We start from the raw sequence: 7,500 nt of genomic DNA on the forward strand, positions 1-7,500 counted from the left end.
TTGGCATCCACCACGATGATTGTGTAGTCTTGGAGACTGGGAGCAATGGCTAGTACATGGAGTTGTTCTGGACCGCAGGGTTGTTGGGGTAGAGATCCCAAACAGCTTGCGTGATTCTTTGTTTGTTTCATCCAGGATGGGTCCAATGTTGGTGTTTGATTCAGTCGTCACCTTGGTGGATGCCATGAGTGAGAACGATGGCTCAAGGACAACATAGAGAGTCATCGTCCTGTGGGACACGTAGGACGCATTGTTTGAATTCTTTGAGATGCGTTGAAGCTTGGTGACCTGGCAGGTACATCTTTCGTTTACCGGAACCGACAGGAGGGCCAAGAACGTGGATGAAGGACAGGGTGAAGGAATCGTCCATCTCAAACTGTTCGTTGGAGTTGAGCATGTGTGAGAGATTGCCTAATAAGGCGTCGGCTCTTTGAGCTTGAGTGCGCCATTCTCCGGCTCGTAGTCCTCATCCATTGTAGGCATTGGCTATTCCATTGGAGGCTAGGGCTATGTAGATACGATCCCCGTCCAGGATGTCTTCATCATTGATCAAGTCGTCGAGAGCAGTATAAAGTCCCTGGAGCAGATCATCGGAATGAACGCACCGATCTGTCAGGGTCGAAGCTGGAGTACATGTTCGTGAACACCCATGCATACACTGCATCGTTCTACGACAGCTTGTCTTTGAATCATGCGATGCTTAAATTGTCTTTACGATATGACGAGTTGTCCAGGGTACCGTTATTGTGCGGGTCCTGAAGGATACGGTCGTTATGGGCGTCATCCCGAGGGTTTGATTTTGCCTGTGTACAGAAAAGGACTCTTGTGTCAACCGTTTTGAACCATTTGTAAACATGAGGTTCCTTTTTTTAGATGGTAGGTGCCTCCACGTTGCTGTTTCCGTCGTTGGGTTTTGGGCATGGTGAAATGTTAGTAAGAGGGAAGTTGTGGAGCTCCTTTTATAGGTTACTGATACGCGAGGATGTGCATCGTACTCTGGGTGTGCCACAGGCTTCGTATACGGTCATCACCATGTTGGTATGCGTGATGTTCCGAATACAACGTCCGTCAGTACGTTGATGAGCGTCTTGGGACAGCAAATCCATTTGACATCGTATTCCATCTTGATCAAGGCATTGACTACCCTGTCAACTTCCACCATTCCCTCCCTGGAGATCTGTAAGGGGGCCGTCCAGGCGAGCCTCCTGGTGAACCACCGCCACGCCCTCTGTTAGCACCTCAAGGTTGGGTCAACTATTTGAACGTGACCGAGTAGTTGGCCGCCGCTGGAGGCAACGACGACATCTCCACGACGGTAGGAATGACAGCAGCCCGGAAGGCTTTGTTCAGATTCGTGAATCTCCTGTCCACGACCAGACTCCATAGGATGCTCACTGAGTCACGGAAAGACATCCACCGGTCAATTCACGGGTATCTTGTCGCTTTCTTGGCAGTCTTGTCGTAGAGAGATACTTGAGATTGGGACCCAACTTGTACGTCCCGCCAGTGTTTTTTATGATCCATCCCATACTAAGAGCCAGGACGTCTTCGACTCGAACTTGCATGCAAGTACTTGAACTCCCGATCTCGACCATTTCTTTTCTCTCCAAGACGGCATCCTCTCCTTCGCAACTGAAGGTGAGTCAGTGCATGTCCTCAACAACGCAATCGACAATGCACTCTAGCCTTGATGTGATCTGCCAGTTGATCTCGTCGATCACAGCTTTCATGGACTCAATCGCTCCTTCATTTTGGACGAGTGTTTGACGCTTGACATCTTCCGTCCGGAGTGCTTATGTACCGAACTTAGCATTCTTAACATGATACTTAACCCTCACCACATCGTCAATGTCTTTTGTCATTAGATCCAGATCGGCCATGGAAATGGATACCAGACCGACGTCCCAATCTCCATCGAACTGAATCGTACTCGGAAGGTGCACCTTGAAGGCACTGGTGGTGTTATTAGGGACCTCCCGCGAGTGATCGCTTAGCACGACAATACGATTCATGATGACGATGACAACGAAAATGAAGACAGATGGTCGTTGTTTGGTTCTGGGGAAAAGACATGGGACGTCCGTCTACCTCTATCACATGTACATGGACCATTTCAATCCTAGCTCCACAAAGACGATGGTATTGCACATGACATGCTTCCCACCATACCTTTCCGCTTTTATAGGGCACCATCTGAAGCAACTCGTTGTACGAATCCTCCAACCATTGACTCTCCACCAGATTCACGTAGACGAACGTACATAGTTCGACCATTTCCACCACTTGGGTCTTTTTAAACTCCTCGAACGCCTCGTTGGGGCTTAAGAATCGGCAGTTAAAGGAGGCTGCCAGGACCATGAACTGGGCACCCTGGTATGATGGAGTCCATCCCTGACCCTACGTGACGGCAGTCACAGGACCATGGGCAAAGTTATTGGGATAGTCTTAAAAGGCTGATCTGTCGTAAAAACTCTGCTTAGTGTAGTCTGCCTTGGGTTCCATTTTATCCATGAATTCCATGAGCATATTAGGAACTCGACAAAAGTAAGCAGGAGTACCATAGGACATTCGTCCCCTTGCCACTTGAACATCATGCCACACTTTCTCTTCTCCTTCTTGCCGCCCACAGTGACGTCCGTGTCAAGAATCTCATTTATCTTCAGAGTCTTGAATCTTCTGTTCCAACTTGTCAATGATCTTTTTCACAAACTCCACCCCCGTCGACGAAGCATTAATATCTTCCAATTTTAACACACCCATAACTCCTTGCGTCCCGACCAAAGTCTTGTCATTAAAAGCAGTACTAGAGTACATGCACAGGTATCTGCCCGTATTCCAATCCCCCGATGATCACCCGGCAACATGGATCAGGAGATTCTCAGGGTGTACCTCGGTCTGTGGGACGGTGGGGAACAACACCCCACTCAATCCCACTTCCCATCGGTGGTCCTCTTGCCACACGCTCTCGGAGGGACCACAATTGGAAAACTCGGCTTTCTGCACACGACTCGACAAGGTAGTGTAACAGGACATGGTTGGTCTCTTTTTTAATTTTTTTTCAACATCTCTCTTTTTTATACATGTTTCAAAGCCGAACGGAGGACCCAACTATAGTATTTACTGGGCCAACCCATCCAACGGACTTTTAAGGTTCACCTGCGTTGTCTTAAAATCTTTTCTACATGGAACAAGGCTTTGTCGGGTACGGTGACTTTCTGGTCCAGGCACCACACGTTGGACCACAAACACTTCTTCCGTTCACCCCGGTAAATATCCCTTCTTAAAAGGACAATGTTTCTTACTGAGTCGTACCCGATCGCTCACCTTCAGTCTCGGAAGAGGATGTGACTTCAATCGTTTGCCGTACAACTTGGTCCTTACGCTCCCTTCGTTCTGATTGGTCACGTCATGGTGCCTTGCCGATACCCCGATGAAAACTCCTATTGTATCCATTGAGTAATTTGGGCCGTACCCTGAGATAGGCTCGCGTATTGCATGCCCTGAAATAAGGATACATACGTTGCTTTAAGGTGCGATTAAAACGTTCGACCATGGATGCTTTAGCATCCCCATGGCTCCAGTTGTTTGGGGATCAGGAGACGGACCATCAACTTGAGAATACTAGGAATGTCCTTGAGGTATTGTTTCTCGAGGGTCTGCCACGTATAGTACGCTCTCTCCGGCCCGACCTTTATTGTCAACCATGCCAGATACACAACAAAATGAGACAATTTATAGTCACCCTCTTGCTATGGCGCTATGGCGTTGATAGGTTCCTTGGTCGGAAGCCCATCCCATTGATCGTATCGTCCGAGAACTTTCACGAGTTCCCAACACAACCACATCAAGACCGACCAATGCAGCTGTCAACCGTATTTGTGATAAGAGAGATGACCGGCCAGGATTATGTACCCTCTCCTGAAGTTTCGTTTCTTTAAAGGGGCTAGATCATGCAATACTAGGCAATTTCAGCACTGATCGAATGGTCATAGAATTAACTAAAATATCAAAATAACTGTTCAAAACTATAGAAGAACTCTAACAACACACAGGGAAGCCAAGAAGGGGCATGGATGAAAAAAACTGGAGAGGATTGAAATGGATTGAATTTGGGTAAATTTGAAAAACGTCGGCCCACCTTTTTTCAAATTTATATCAGTCTATATCAAAATGTCATTTACACAGCTAGAAAATCATTCTCAGTTGTTATATGGCCGTGATTTTGCAAATAAAAGACTCTTGCTCTGCCAATTTGACGTTCAGAGCTCATAATTAACAAAATTAAACAAAATTACCTTAGCGTGACCTAGCCCCTTTAAAGAACACATGTCAAACTACAAGTAATCAATAAAACATTTTTTTAATAATAAACCTGAGTGACGTTTTTTACAATCCATTAAATCATCCAAACACGTTCCCTACGAAATTGTTCAATGTAATGTTCTTGTGTCCTCCTATTCGCAGCATGCCAATCCGTTAGCGTGTAATGCGGAAACCGGTATCCCAACCAAAAAAAAAACTGTGGATAGCGGAACAAGTTCTCAAAACTAAAAAAACAAAGGACAAACTGTCAGTGACACAACAGAATCTCCAACGTAGACAAATCATCGTCCAAAATGACCACAAATTCGAAGCTGTCCTCCTCATCATCGTCACTGTCTGATATGACGATGGCATGTGGATGTTCTGGATCCTCGTACAGATCAGGTCTGGTATCCAATTCCCAGATGGTACAGGGGATGGCATCCACCACTTGGGTCAGGGGCCGATCTCGCCCTCCCTTGGATGGGTAGTCCGTGTCTTTTCCCTCCAGGTACACATCTCTGCAATGTGGACACGTCCACTTGTGTCTGTCAATCCACCAGCAGAACAAACAGCCTACATGTACAGTCTGATGGCAGCATCCCATCTCCATCTTAACTCAGGACGAAGCTTACAGCCCTCGATTTCATAGGGCAACGACTCACACAACTTCCCGATAAGATCAGTCACCCGGTTATCGCACTTTGCCTCAAACTCGTCTTCGCAACATATCACACAAGGAATCTGTAGCATCGGCTTCCACTTTTGGCTTGAAATACTAAACACAGGGCCAGCACTTTGTCAAGGACCCACCCTCGAGTTCGTCACTGTCACGTTCACCAATTTATCGGTATTGCCTTTGCGCTCTCCTCGTGTCTCTAACAATTTGTATCAATGAAAAAGAACGACCCATAGGCGTAACGAGAGAACAATAACATCGACCCTTCCACCTCACAGACTCTTACAGTCATTTAGGGACGTTGTTCTCATGATGAGACCTTTCCTTGGGGATACCCGTCATCCCCCTCCTCACGGTTACATGACCTTTCGGGTGCCCCCTTATAGGAGGACACCCGTACCGTTCAGTATTCATTCTCCTTTTGCTCTTAGTAATGTCTGCTCAAGATGCCTGTGCAGGCAAGATCGATGGTGGCTCGCAACAGAAGGAGGCTCGCAAGACTCCTCAATTTATACGTGGAACACGAAGCTGCCATACAACGCAAACAAGAAAAGATCAAGAGTATGCAGCCCTGGTGGTGGAGGCAGCAGGCGGAAAAAAGAAAAAAAATTACGCAAAACATTAAGATAAAAACAAATGCATCAAAGTATCACATGACGGAAAACCAGGCGTTCACAGCCATCTGCCGGTATCTGGGCACAAGGGGATATCTGAGGCACTGGTCAGCACCTGTAAAGATCTTCTGTTGCAAACAAATGATGCACGACGGGTGCCTCTACGCTTCCCTGACGAACCAGTATGGATACGCCCACAAAAAACAGAGGGATTAATGGCGATGTCCTCACTGCAGAACAATTTTTGTCAACGTGGCAACACAACACTTTCCCGAGACTGTCGGAGAATCTTCCCCACCAAATCGGGACAACGTCCGGAGGAGGCTATTCAACGACTAGCCACACTGCCTGCACCAGTCCTCCCCAAGACTCGCCATCCTCTTGTCATGTTCGATCCACTGACCACCTTTGTTCAAGATGCTGCGGCTCAACCCCACGCCAAGAAGCATGTCACTCTATCTTCTTTACTTTTGTGTCTCTTTTTATTTGGGAAGTGGGTTCTGGATCCCACTACCGTTTTTAGAGACGAGGCTAGGCACTAGGGCCCTCACACTTTCCTGCCTGTAAATAAGTTTGTTTGTATGTATGAAACCGTTTATGATTAGTAAAAACAAACCCATTTTTTCTGGCCTCTCTTTTTTCCACCGTCCGCAATCTTGAATCCCATGACGTCACCCCGTGCACCATCTTGAATGACGTCATCACTGTCCACCATCTTGTATTCCATGACATCATCACCTCCTCCTCCTTTTGGCTCTATCAGAACCTATAGCGTGGGTTTTGAAAGGCGGGTTGTAATTGGCTCATGACACCATCTTGAATACCCAATGACGTCACACCATCCGCCATCTTGTTTCCCACTTCCCCTGTGACGTCACCATCCTGAAACCCTATTAATCCATTTTCAATCATTTGGACTTTGACCCTAACTGTGCACATGATAATGACCGCCATGATGACGTAATCCATTTTTTAACCAATCAGAAGCCTTGTACTATATTTATTTATTTATTTATTGAACTTTAATTATACACATGTTTACATACTACAAATTGAAGATAAATGAACATTTAAAATAAATAAAAAATGTAAAAATACAAGATCTGAATAATTAGATCAGTTTACACAGAATACAAAGATTCCTTATATGGATTAACCAATCAGAAGCCGCCTTTCAAAACCGCGCTATATGGGCCGATAGTACTACTGTCGTACCAGTAGCGCGAGGTCACAGGTTCAAACCCTGTTGAAGTCCTGAATTTTTCAGACTTCTCTATACAATTGCCTGGAATCTAGAACGAGTGCTTCAATTGGCCAGATTTCCTTTTGCTTATTACGCTGTGTTTTGTTTGAACATGACACAAGCGAACGCAAGCATTTTGAACCTTGGGCTTATGCTTGCCTCAACCCCGTCTTTATGGTTAAATAAGTATAGGTTATTTCATGGTTGGTGAGTGCATACGATTTTTATTGCGCTCCTTCGTTTGTTTTACACAATGAGTGAATAAAAATCGTACAAGTGAACTAACGTTTATTATATACATACTGAAGCGAAGAGAACTCAAAGATAAACGTATCTTTATTTCCTTTCAAAGGAAAAAAAACACTCAGTCAAGCCATCTTACAGTTCGAGAGTTGCACTCAAATATCTTCTTTGTAAAATACTTTACATCTAATTATCAAGCAAAAATTCTGTTAAAAGGCAGCACTAGTTAGAATAAAATAAGACATCCTAACACTTGTCAAAATAGTTCTATGGAAGTTCAAAATATGAAATAAAGAAGTGAAAGAAGACATTTTTTGTTGCTGATCAGGACCTGCATGCTTGAATTGACAAACACTAGTCTGAATCCGAATCAAGTTTGATTCCTTTGTATGTTTTGTTAGGGTTCTCCTCTCGCACTG

This window comes from Montipora foliosa, chromosome 5, assembly GCF_036669935.1.
Source record: "Montipora foliosa isolate CH-2021 chromosome 5, ASM3666993v2, whole genome shotgun sequence".
Taxonomy (NCBI): domain Eukaryota; kingdom Metazoa; phylum Cnidaria; class Anthozoa; order Scleractinia; family Acroporidae; genus Montipora; species Montipora foliosa.